Source organism: Lonchura striata, chromosome 15 (assembly GCF_046129695.1).
Source record: "Lonchura striata isolate bLonStr1 chromosome 15, bLonStr1.mat, whole genome shotgun sequence".
Taxonomy (NCBI): Eukaryota; Metazoa; Chordata; class Aves; order Passeriformes; family Estrildidae; genus Lonchura; species Lonchura striata.
In genome coordinates this window covers 5,185,984-5,198,864 of record NC_134617.1, presented here as the reverse complement: position 1 = coordinate 5,198,864, position 12,881 = coordinate 5,185,984, and the positions used below count along the sequence as shown (strand labels likewise).

The window sequence follows — 12,881 nt, the reverse complement described above, 5'->3', positions numbered from 1 at the left end:
TTTGCTCTTACTGGCCCCGAGAGCAGAGGACACAGAAACAACAACAACAAAAAAATCACTTATTTTGGGAACCCTTGGGAATTGGGATTTTGTATAAATTTATTGCACACGCGGGTATTAGTTTCTGCACACACAGGCTCTTGCAGAAGCGCTGGCACGGGCGCCGCGGATGCCGGCTCGGCGAGCTCGGATCTTATCTCGGGGATGCCCCAGCCAGAGCCAGGGCGTATCAACCGCTGCTCTGCTGAGAACACCCTGGAAACAAACACCCAGCGTGTTCCTGGGCTGTATTTCTGGGGTGAAGCCAGGCAGGAGGAGGCTTTCTGCTTCCCTGCCCCGGGCAGCTAGTTTTCCAGCAAATCCTTTGTTCCCGCAGGACAAATGTTTCTCTTTTGGAGAGAGGGAAAGGGGCTGTTTTCCATGGTTTTCGGAGGAAAGGATGAGCGTTCTGGGCTGCCCCGGGCCGGGCTGCCGGCGGCAGGTGGCAGCAGAGCCGAGCGGGGGCTGCGCTCCCGGGGTCATCCCCTGATCCCGGGCTCATCCCCTTATCCCGGGCTCATCCCCTGATCCCGGGCTCATCCCCTGATCCCGGGGCTCATCCCCTGATCCCGGGGTCATCCCCTGATCCCGGGGCTCATCCCCTGATCCCGGGGCTCCCCTCATCCCCTGATCCCGGGCTCATCCCCTTATCCCGGGCTCATCCCCTTATCCCGGGGTCATCCCCTGATCCCGGGGCTCATCCCCTGATCCCGGGGCTCCCCTCATCCCCTGATCCCGGGCTCATCCCCTTATCCCGGGCTCATCCCCTTATCCCGGGGTCATCCCCTGATCCCGGGGCTCATCCCCTGATCCCGGGGTCATCCCCTGATCCCGGGGCTCATCCCCTGATCCCGGGGCTCCCCTCATCCCCTGATCCCGGGCTCATCCCCTTATCCCGGGCTCATCCCCTTATCCCGGGGTCATCCCCTGATCCCGGGGCTCATCCCCTGATCCCGGGGCTCATCCCCTGATCCCGGGGCTCATCCCCTGATCCCGGGGCTCATCCCCTTATCCCGGGGCTCATCCCCTGATCCCGGGGTCATCCCCTGATCCCGGGCTCATCCCCTGATCCCGGGCTCATCCCCTGATCCCGGGGTCATCCCCTGATCCCGGGGTCATCCCCTGATCCCGGGGCTCATCCCCTGATCCCGGGGTCATCCCCTGGTCCCGGGCTCATCCCCTGATCCCGGGGCTCATCCCCTGATCCCGGGGCTCATCCCCTGATCCCGGGGCTCATCCCCTGATCCCGGGGCTCATCCCCTGATCCCGGGCTCATCCCCTGATCCCGGGGCTCATCCCCTGATCCCGGGGCTCATCCCCTGATCCCGGGGCTCATCCCCTGATCCCGGGGCTCCCCTCATCCCCTGATCCCGGGCTCATCCCCTGATCCCGGGGCTCCCCTCATCCCCTGATCCCGGGGTCATCCCCTGATCCCGGGGCTCATCCCCTGATCCCGGGGTCATCCCCTGATCCCGGGCTCATCCCCTGATCCTGGGGCTCCCCTCATCCCCTGATCCGGGGCTCATCCCCTGATCCCGGGGCTCATCCCCTGATCCCGGGCTCATCCCCTGATCCTGGGGCTCCCCTCATCCCCTGATCCCGGGCTCATCCCCTGGTCCCAGGGCTCATCCCCTGATCCGGGGCTCATCCCCTGATCCCGAGCTCATCCCCTGGTCCCAGGGCTCATCCCCTGATCCGGGGCTCCCCTCATCCCCTGATCCCGGGGTTCATCCCCTGATCCCAGGCTCCCCCACTCCTAGGTTTATCCCAGGACAAGCCAGCAGCAGGATTTCCTTCCAAACCGATTTTCCTGGTGGGGCGAGGAGCTTCTCTCCTGACCATGCCATGGCCTGGCTCCTTTCCCAGCAGGAAAGGGGAAGCACTCAGGCAAATTTAAGCTGGATCTGTGCTGTTCCCCATCCTCAACCGCCCCAAAGCTTCCACCACGGCCTTTGCAGGGCCCTGCAGGGCACAGAGACAGTTCAAACATTTCTCTGCCTGCACCATCCCGGGGTCTCATCCCTCCCGGAAAGGATAAGCAATTCCCACTGCATGGATTTTCTAATGCCTCCCAGGAGAGAGCCCCAGGGACCAGGGAGAGAGGGAACCTCCTCTCACCTCTAAACACTCTCTAGGAAAACAAAAAAAAACCAAAAAAAACCCCAAAAAAAACCCCCCCAAAAAAACCAAAAAAAGGAGAAAAGTACAGCATAAGGCTGTTGGAGCTATAAACAGGTTTTCAGTGGGTTTTCCACGGCACCTACCATCTGCTGGGAGCTCAGCCAGAACCCACAGCAGAGCATGGCTGGCCAAGGCCCCAACCAAAGCTCTCCCCTGGCACCTGGCTCCAGTGCAAGGCTGGGAGGGGGCCAAGGACATCCCCCTTCATTCTTGGGGTGCTCTGGGGTGCCTGTTTACAGGGCCAGGTAGTTTTGTTGAGTCACAGAGCAGGGCTGGCAAGTGCCCAGAGCTGCACCATTAGCTGGATGGAGGCTTGGGGCTGTGCCATCCTCAGAGAAATATTGGGGGGAAAAACTGTAACCCTGGCAAGGAGCTGGGAGCATCCTCCCCAGACTGCCATGCTCCTCTAACACCCTGCTTGGTCAAAAAGCAAAAAAAGAAAAAGGAAATAAATTTAAAAAATGGTGAGAAAAAAATAGTGTGCTTTAAGAGCACAGAGCCCTGACTGGTGGAGCAGCTCCTGCCAGGAGGGTGGGCACAGGAATGGGGTCAAGCTGCCCTGAGAGACATGGTGTGAGCTGCAAAGCTGGGAACAGGCCCTAATTTGGAGCCATATGATTTCCAGAAGCCCAAGTCTGACCACAGGGGAACATGAAAGGTGCTGCAAGCAAGAAGAGAGTCTCTGAGCCTTAAGTGCTTCTGAGCAGGACAGGAGGTATTTGGGACCAGCTGGGGATGCTGCTGGTGGAGGATCTGCAACCTTTGGTGCTGAGCCAAGCCCAAATATCTCCCTGGATCTCCTCTCCCTGGAAGCAGGGATGGGGGAGTTCCAGTGCAGAGGCCCAGGCTGAGGGAGAGGGCACAAGAATGGCACTGCCAGTTCCCAGAGGACTGACCATGCAGGGAAGCCCAGCACAGCTGCACTAGCACCTGCCATGGTGGGAAATGCCCCCTTGCCAGGGCAGCCCCTCTCTCTCTCTCCCCTGCCAGCTCTGTCTCCTGGCGTGCTGAGTTATCTCCAGCACTGTCATCCTGTGTCACCCCACCCAGCCTGGCTCTCCAGAGATGCAGTTAAGGGCTGGGGCTGCCCTCTCCTGATTACACACAGGGGTGCTGGAGCTTTTATCATGGGCAAAGCCCTGCTGGCTCACTCCATCCCTGTGGCCTCTCCGAGGGCCCAGGCTCCGAGCCTGGCTGTGCTATCTCCCTCTTCACGTGAACGTAGGCAGCCTTGCAGCCTGCCTATCTGCCAAGCCCTGCTGAGCAGGACAGGGTCCCTGGCCTCTGCCCAAGGGAAAGTGCCATTTGCTGCTGCCTGGGGAACTGGTTCTTCCAGGGGAGGACAGATCCTGATTGCTCTGGTGCTGGCATTGCAAACCCCCCAACACCAGCAGCTGCTCCTGGGGCAGCTGCAGCACAGGAGCTGCCTCCAAACCCTGTCCTGTCCCATGGAAGTGGGATGGATGGACAGGATTGCCCTCCAGCAGCCAGCAGATCTTCAGGATGGGGCAAAAATGGTTATGTAGTGCGTTAGTAAAAGTTTAAATGTAAGCAGCCAACCTCACTGCAATTTTCAGGGGGTTTTCCTGGTGTTTGGGCTACAACACACCTGAGCAGGACAGTAGAGGGGCTGCGGGAGAGCAGCTTCAGTAGGCAAAACATGCCAAACTTGGGGAAGACCCATGGAATCACCTTCCACTCCCCTGTGCAAAATGGTGCCATCCCAAGTAGTCCTCTAAGAGCAATTGCACTGCATCTGTCACTGCTTGGCAAGGGGAGAAGATGGAAGTGTTTGGCCCCCAGAGAGTGTGGGGAGGGGGGAGAGGCTGGGGAACCCTGGGAGGACAGGGCAGTGTCTGAGGAGTGAGCAGCTCCGTGCCCAGCAGCAGCAGCAGCTCCTGCCCCGGCCCTGGCCGGGATTATCAGTGGCTGTAACACGGCCTGGCCACGTGCAGAAGGGCAGGAGGTGCTTTAATGAGGCCGGCTAAAGTTAATTATTAAATTAACAGCTAAGACAGTACAGCTGCAGAGATGGCCAGGGCTGGAACAGGAGCTGCAGTGCCACGTGGAGCAGGATGGCTGGTGCCTGCTGGAGGCAGCATTTGGGAAAAACCCCATCAGGACCTGCTGGGAGGAGGAACGGGGCTGGATTTGGCAGGTGCAGGGAGGGAGAGATGTGTGTGCAGGGACACTGCCCTGGGCTTGCCCCTCTCTGGTGTCCTTGTCCCACCAGGCAGGAGAAAAAGCCCAAAGCAGCCACCAAGGTGGCTTTTGTGTGGTGCTGTCCTGGGGAGGTCCCTGGCCCACCAGCATTACCCATCCCTGGCTGCTCTCCAGGCTCCAGCTGCTGTCCTGCTCCAGGCTCTGGGCCACCATCACATGCTCCTCCCCACTCAGATAAACTGCGGGGATGTTTTGGTTTGGCACGAGCCTTGGTTTTGCATCTTTAGGAGAGGAATTACAAAATAATGAGATAAGGCTGTAGACTGGAAGCGAGCTCAACAAAAATCCCGTTTCAAGAGTAAAGATGTCTCTCCTTCTGGGCAGACTTAGGGGGTGCACTTGCTTTAGGACATAAATTGCTGTCAAGGTTTCTGGAGAGCAGGAAAGACCACCTTGGGATGGTCTTGTGCTGACATTGTGCTGACTCTACTGAAACAAAGACAAGCCTTCACTGTGAGAACAGGAGCTTAAGTAACTTGCCAGAGTGGAGAGGGGCAATATGTGCTTTTCTCCTTGTTCTTTTTCTGAGGATGGAGAGGACCTGAAAGATGTCTCTCTCTGAAGAGGATAAACTCTCTGGCTTCTGAAGTCCTGTCCTTGCTTGCTGTCAGATGAAAACATGTTTAGGAACAAACAGTGTTGGCTGAAAAGCATGAAAATTGAACAGACTGAAACACAGGCAAGAAATCCTGGCTCTGACTGCACATGGCTTCACTTTGCATTTATTTTGCTCATGATTGAACTTCAAAGTCTAACAACGAGCCTGGCAGGAGGACAGACTCCCTTACAGGTCAGCATTGTTCCTCTCACCAGACAAAGAAAAGCTCTTGTATCACTGCCAAATTGGGCAGTCAAAATATAACAAAATCCACCTGCAAATTCTGCACTTCTGGCCTGAGATCCTTTCACCCAACGTGGCTGGACTTGGTCAGTCATTGTCACTCTTCCATCAATCTCCATCACCTAACATCCTCAGGACTTCTCCAATCACTGGATACAATTGATATTGCTTGATATAATTGTAAAAATGAATGCAGAACCTAGCCACTGCAAATCCCCAGATTTGCAATCAAACTTCTCATCCCATGCTGATTTTCCCTGGCAGCTTTGGAGACAGAGGATGTTTCAGGTCCCTTAGGTGGGTCTTTTTTCCCCTTGTTGCTTGTTCAGCTGTCAAGAACCTCAGGAGCTCATTGGGAAGTACAGGGGCAGAAGAGGCATAAAGCCATAAAGTACAGTTTCTGGAAGCCTGGGCTCCTGGTCCACTGGCTCTCTGTGGTCTGTGGACTCAAGATCCTCCTGGAAGCTTTACAAGAGTGTGTCCATGAGCATCCCATAGTCTTGCTTGCCCCTGGAGCTGGGAAAGCAGACAAACTATATCCTGGGGCTACTCACAGATCCTCTGGTGAATGCCATTGCAGCTGCTGACTTCGATGACTCTTTCCTACACCAACAGCTCTGGGCTGAGTTTTTAAAACCACCGGTGGAACAATTCCTTTCCTTTGCTCCCATCTCCAGAACCAGGTGAGGTTCTCTGGCCCTCCTGAGGGCCACTCCAGAGCCAGGGAGTTCCCTGCAGCCTCCCAGGCACTACAGCATTATCTGCCATGGCCAGCCCGGCTCCCTGCAGGGAGGGGAGCTGGGGGACAGTCCCCGTGCCTGAGGCCAATCTCACTCTGCCATCCCCAGTCCCATCCTCCCGTGGCTCAGAGGACTGACACAGACACCGCATGTCCGGCCCTCCACGACCCTTTCCCATTCCTGGGGACAGAGCATGAACATGAGCCCTTTTAGCTGCTGTGTTTGTGTACACAGCCCACTGCTGACACAGATCTCCTAATCCCCCTGCCTGTGTCCCACGGGCCGTGCTTGTACAGCGGTGGCCAGGGCTGGGTGCTGGCACTGCACTTTGCTGGAGCCCTTTTACCTCTGACTGGCTGGTCAGCTGCTGACAGGGTGTTATCAGAGGCTGGGGCGGGTGCAGTGGCAGTGCCAGCATCCTGGCTACTGGGGACTGTCCCCAGCTTGACTTGGTGGCACCAGGGCAGACTGCCAGGGGGTCAGGAGGACTGGGGTATGTTGCTCTACGCTTTGGCATTGCTTTGCTTCCAAGTTATCACCTCTCTCACTCCATGGGCTTCAGCTCAGAGGTGGAGGTCACTCAGCTCACAACTCAGTTCACAGCAGTTTTTTTGCACCAGTAAAATATTTGGGAAAGCAAACACAAATCTGGCGAGGCTGAGTGGGAGTCACAGGCAGAGGGCCTGGCTTGAGGCAGAGCACAGGTGAGAGGAAGAGATGCTCCCCACATCCCCTCCATGCACCCTGGGTGCTAGCAGCATGGGAAAGCTGTGCTGGCTGCTGGGGGAGCATCTGTGCAGGATGGAGCCTTCCCAAGTCATAGCATGGGGAGAAAAGGCAGGAAAACCTGTTCAGCACTGAAACTTCCCTGCAATGGAAGCAGGGATGGGAGCTCCATATGAAGCAGAGGAAGAGCCTCGTGATACCAGGAGTACAACAGGCCCACACAGCACATCCCAAGGTTCAAGGAGGATCATTTAGTCATGCCTGGGGTCAAGTAGAGTCAGGCATGGAGCTGCCCCTGCTCCAGCCCCTTTGCTTAAGTGCACAGTGCAGCTCTTGGACACAGAGAGGTGCTGTGCCCTCCTGGGGTCCTTTGTCACTCATGGTGTGATGATTGGTGCTCAGGGCCAGCTGGATAGGGAGTGGGTGTGTGCTGACCCTCTGCTGTGGGTCACAGGAACTCTGTGGGACCTGAACTCTGTGGGGGACAGCTGGCCAGGCAGCTCAGCTCCACCATTCCAAACTGGCTCTTGATGGGGTTCCTGCCTGGTTCCACCTCCTTTGGTACCCCCACGAGGCCTGTTGGAGTCCAGACTGCTGGCTGCTTGTGCCTGGCTCCAGTCAAGGTGGCTGCAAAAGTGGAAAGGAAAGTATTGTGATAGGATGCCCAGTGCCCTGAAAAGTTGGGGGGCAGAAATCTGAACTCTTGCACACAAAAGAGCAACATTTTTTTATCTTCTCCCTATTTCTCAGTTCCCTGGCTGTCCAAGGAGGAGAACAGCACCTGCTGGATCTGTACCTACTGGTGCAACACACAGATCCCAGCATGCTGCCTGCCAGGGAAACACCCAGCAGTGATGTCCTTGTGCTGTGGGTCAGGCTAGGATTTGAATGGCAAAGCCCAGGGCTTTGCTTTGACTGCAGAGGGGTAAAACAATATTTAAATAACTACCAGCCACTGGAAGGAGCAGAAGTCCCAGGGGAAAAGAGAGAATTTGTGGCTGTGTGTGGCTGATGGCTTCATTGTGAATGTACAACCTGCAACGGGAGCGAGTGAAGCTGCTGGGAGCTGCCTCTGATTTAGTATTTCATAACTTTGGTGGTTGACTCCAAGCATTTTGGCTGTTAATTATCCTTAGATGTGTAGAGGAAAATATCCCAGCAATTCCACCCATCAATCTTATTGATTCTCACCTTGAGTCTTTGGGAGCTTTTAGGGCACCTGCACAAGCTGCCAGTGCTTGAATTAATTGAGCTCTGTGGAGCAGCCCCTGGCTGGTGCCTCCCTGCACATCAGGCACAAGGCAGAAAGATGTATGACCTTGGCCAGTGCTGGTGGCAGGGAAATACAAATTCCTGGGAATCACAGCACATTGCCAGTGTGCTTTAATTCTCCATAGCAATGGCACATCCTTGGGTGGGCTGAGTCAGGGACCTCTGGCACTGCTGTGGGTGGTTGAGACCTGGGAAGGATGCAGGATCTCATCTGAAGCACGTGGAGCTTAAGGCATCATGAACAAGGATAGTAGAGCTTTTATATCTCTTTTTGTAGAAGTGTCTGAAATATTTCTGGTGAAATTCCTGATGGCAGAGGGGTGGCATGGAGGGTACATATCCTTCAGAGAAAATATCAGGTTCAGTGGTCAAGTTATGTCATGTTTTCACATGCTCCTGGAAATTGAAGTGGTTTAGGGGACATAAGAAACCTTGGGTTAATATATCTCCAGCAAAATCTACAAGGTGAGAAATTGTGTTCTAGAGGAGGTATTGCTTTCCAAAGCCCATGTCATCAATAACTAGGAAATGGGGAATTTTTTCTCAAGCAGTCAAGATTATTTACTGGCTTTGGGGGAGTTCTACAAGAAGTGTGGCTCTTTGAGGGAAAAGTTGTGATGATAAAAGCAGTTATATATCATTAGATATCCCCTCCTCCAACCCACTTATTAAAAACATGCAAAAGCTGCATAACAGGCTTCAGATTTTAATTACAGGATATTTGCTCACATTTCAATCTAACTTCCTAGCACCAGGAAAATCCATGGGGTGCACTACTCTCAGACATGAACACATCTGCAGCACCACATCCCAGCGTGCAGAGCAGGGGTGGAAGCAGCGAGGGGCCAGCAGCTTTGGGAGCTGGTTCCTACCCCAGGCGTGGCAGAGTGCCCTGAGAGCACAGTGCCTTTGGCTGGGCTGCAGCACCAACCCACCAAGCCCCTGGGCTGTGGAGCCCTGCTAAGTGAAAGCACTTTTTGATGGGGATGGAATGGAACTCGTTAGTGTCTGCTGTTTTATTACACAGGTTGAAAATTACTTATTGGTGGGAATGCGCTCACTCTTCACGCTGATCCTTCATATGCTTTGCTGGAAGGGTCCAAGTGAATTAATCTCAGAGCCAGGGAGTGTCTTCCATCTCTCTGGATCACATGGCTGCAGATAGATATGGGGCTGTCTGGAGCACTCAGTGTGTTCTCACCCCTGTGCCCTGGCAGCAGAAGTGCAGGAGCTGAGATATCTGCTCTGGCTGTGCTTTGTGCTTTAGTGCATGGTCCCTCACTCCACAGCAGGGTTGGAAGCTCTGGGGTTAAAAACATGGGGCAAGGAGAGGCTAAAATATGGTTAAACTGGGGGATGTTGGCACTCACTTTGGCAGAAACCTGCAGGAATGGGCACTTTCTTCTGGTTGTGAGCTAAAGCAGGTTGAAATGTGGATATTTTGAGTAGTAGAAAAAAAGGTTTGGGTGTTTAATTTTAAAAGTACTCAAGTGCTTTGTGATGGCCACTATGTGCCACTAATAGGTGTCTGCTGGTTGGAGGCACTTGCCATGGCAGAGTCACAAGGATTTGCTGGCAGCCTGCCCTCAGCCCCACTCACCAATGGCACAGCAAATTGGGACGGGAATTTGGGCTTCCACTGTTTTGTGGGAAAGAATATCACCCAGACTTAAAAGGTGGGGTCAGATTACCCTGGTGAAGAATTTCAGGGCAAGCTGAGTATTTTTCAGTGGGAAACTGTCAGGTTTTCTGAAATTAAAAATTCCCATTTCAATGTGAGGGTTGTAACTGTTGGCCCAGAGTCCTGAGAATGGTTCTGCACCAACATACCATCCTCTTCTCAGAGCGAAGACGCTTCTCTTCTAGGAATGAGCTGTGGGTGTCCTTTGAAAAGCTTTTCCCTGTGGGCACCAGCAGTTGGATGGTCAGACTGCTTTTGCAAGTCCATTGGAAGCAGGACTTTGACATCCCTCAGGGGCAGTTGGGTTTGCTGGAGGGCAGCATTGCAGGGCTGCTGCAGGAAAGTCAGCCCAACCTTGTGTGCATTGTCCCTGACAATGTTTCTGCCTGGCAGGGTTCATGGAGCAATAACAACCACATAAATAAGTCAAAGCATATGACTCAGGATAGGAAGCTTGGACTTTCCTGGAACAATCCTCTTTTGCACAGCGTTAAAGATGCCTGAGCCTTAATATTCTGCCATCCACGTGTAAAGCTTGGGCATCTCACCAGGGAACAGCGTGACCAGCACTGGCAGCAGGCAAACTGGTCTGGAGGTGCTGGGAAAAGAAAATTCCCTTGGGAAGCACACATCACATCTGAGCTGACTGCGAGGTCTGCACAGCCCTGGATGCAGGGAAAGGAGGTGTGATCAGGAGTGTGCTGCAGATGCTGAGCAGCACTCAGGACCTGACTAGAGCAAAGGTGAAACTGTAGGAAAGAAACTCTTTTAACGGTGACCTCGTGGCCACAGTGCTGGACAAAATTAGGCAAGTGGAACCTGAGAAAGGGGCTGAGCTACCAGCCAAACAGGATAGTGAAGTTAAGGAGCATATCAGTCACATCGGCTGCTTTGTGCTCCGCCATGCACAGGCCTTGCTCCAGGCCACTGAACTAAAGCTGTTCCCAAAGGGAAGGTTGGGCCTCTAGGTGAGCTTGCCAGACCAGCAGAAATGAAGCTGGGGATTTTCCAGCCAAGCAAGACCCAGAGATGCTCAGAGGCATTAATGGCCACCGTCAAAGCATCTTTAAACCTCCAGGCCAGCACCAAAGCAGCCGGCTGTCTGTGATAAATATGCAAGCCACGCTTCAGTCGGGGAGAAATAAATAAGCTGTTGTACAGGGAGCAAGGGAGGTGGGGAGCTCCTGCCCAAATCACTGCTCAGCAGAGGAGTTTCCCTGGAGACTGCTTCCTCAGAGCCTGCGCAGGGCCAGCACAGGGCCGGGAGGCAGCACCCAGAGCTGCTTGATGTGGTCTGGGCAGGCACAGGGACACATCTGGGGTGAAGGATGAGGCAGAGAAGCAGGACTGGGGATGCCAATCAGGTGCTTTTGTTGCATTTGGGGAAAGCAGAGATGGATTACTTCCCAGTGAATTGTGCTGCAGAAATGTGGAGACTCCTTGGCTGCCTCTCAGCAAGCCCCTGGAGGGAGGAGCAGAATATCCAAGTGGACGCTGGGCAGAGCAGGGGAAGGTGGGTCCAGCAGAGGTGAGGACACCAAGGGAGGAGTGGAGCACACGGAGCTTGCTGGGCATGGCCAGCGTGTTTACAGCAGCTGGAGGTGGTGCACACCCAGCTTCCCTGGCCATGGATGGGTGTTTGAGAGCTGACCTGCCAAGGTGATGCTCCCTATAGCTGATTCAAGAAACTTGTACGGACACCTCTCTTCCCCCCTCACCCTTGCTCATGCATTTATTTTCTAACTCCGAAAACCTGCCTGGGTTTGGGCTGGCTGGGCACTGCATGAGGGTGAGACTCATCCAGCTCCCTCCTGCCTGGCAGCTCTGGAGCCAGTTTGGCTCTTGGCCACCGCGGGCTCGTTCCTGCTCACGTGGCAGCAGAGCAGCGTCCCACAGGGAGCGAGCTGGAACTCTGCACCCTGGCTGGGGGACAGGTGAGGGACACCAACGGCCTGCAGGTCCCCTGGCTGCAGCCACCTTCCTCACCCAGCTGTGCTCCCCATGCCAGGACCTGCTCCTAGAGAGGGTGTAGGTGGGAGAATGGCTGGAAGCTGTGCAGCTCCAAGTCACACTCATGAGGAGCCCCCAGCATGTCAGGGACCGGGCACAGGAGCACAGGATGTGGCTTGGGTTACTGCAGCTCAGGTATTCAGCCAGCCAGGCCAGCAAGCCTCTCTTCTGAAGTTATATTTAAAGTTCCTTTTGGAATTTTAGTGGCCAAATTATTGAATGATTTGGGATAACTGCTGGTGATCCCTAAGGCTGTGGCACAGGAGGGTATTTTTTGAGCCAAGAGCTTGGGTACCAGGGCACATAGAGAGCAGAGATGGTCTCAGTGGAGCATCCCTGACAGCCTGGGACTCCCTCTATGGATCCACCATGATGCTGCTGCCCTTCCAAATGTTGTGCTGAGCTCATGTTTGTTTCTCACTTTCTTCTTTCCTTCCAACAGTGAAATCAGCTTTTCATCCTTCTCCACGCATCAGCAGCTGGCAGCTACATCTTCAGTGCCTTGTCATGCTGACGGGTCTCCTGCAGGGATTGCATAGATGTGTCCCTGGGGCTGCAGGACATGCTGGGACTTCCAGATGAACCTTTCCAGGCAGAAGCAGAGTGGTGTGCTCGCTGTGATGAGGAAAGAGGCTGGGAGAAGCTTGCATTTAATAAAAAAGGCATCAAGTAAGGGCTGCTGTGAACTAGGCAGGTTGTGCTAAATGGTATTGGCAGTGCAAGCTGCCTTTTAAATGTGTATAATTCATGTGCGCAAACACACACGGTCTGCAGTCGCTGTCTTGCTGCCTGCAAGAATTGAGGACAAATACCAGGAATATTAAATGATGGTGATGAGCAAGTGACATTCTATCAGCTAGAGAGCAATTAAATATTTTAGCCTATTCAAACAAAGGTTTTGCTGGGCACAGGAGATGAGAAGTGGTCTCTCGCTCATCAATGTGCATAAATATCTAAAGGGAGGAGCCAAGCACATGGAGCAGGGCTCTTTTCGGTGGTACTGAGCAATAGGACACATGCAATAGGCAAAAATTGATGCACAGGAAATTCCACCTGGATATAAAGAAGAACTTATTTACTGTGCAGTGACCCGCACTGGAACAGAGAGTAGAGAGGCTGCGGGGTCTCCCTCACTGGTGATGATCAAGAACCGTCCGGATGCCAATCC

General features: G+C 54.2%; 1 long non-coding RNA gene across 1 annotated transcript; it reads left to right on the top strand.

Annotated features, from left to right (window-relative positions):
* Positions 1 to 10,967: 10,967 nt before the first annotated feature.
* LOC110482767 (uncharacterized) lies at positions 10,968 to 12,386 on the top strand. The gene is made up of 2 exons (XR_002467453.3): positions 10,968 to 11,216; positions 12,156 to 12,386. It is a non-coding gene; the product is annotated as an uncharacterized LOC110482767 (long non-coding RNA).
* Positions 12,387 to 12,881: the final 495 nt, after the last annotated feature.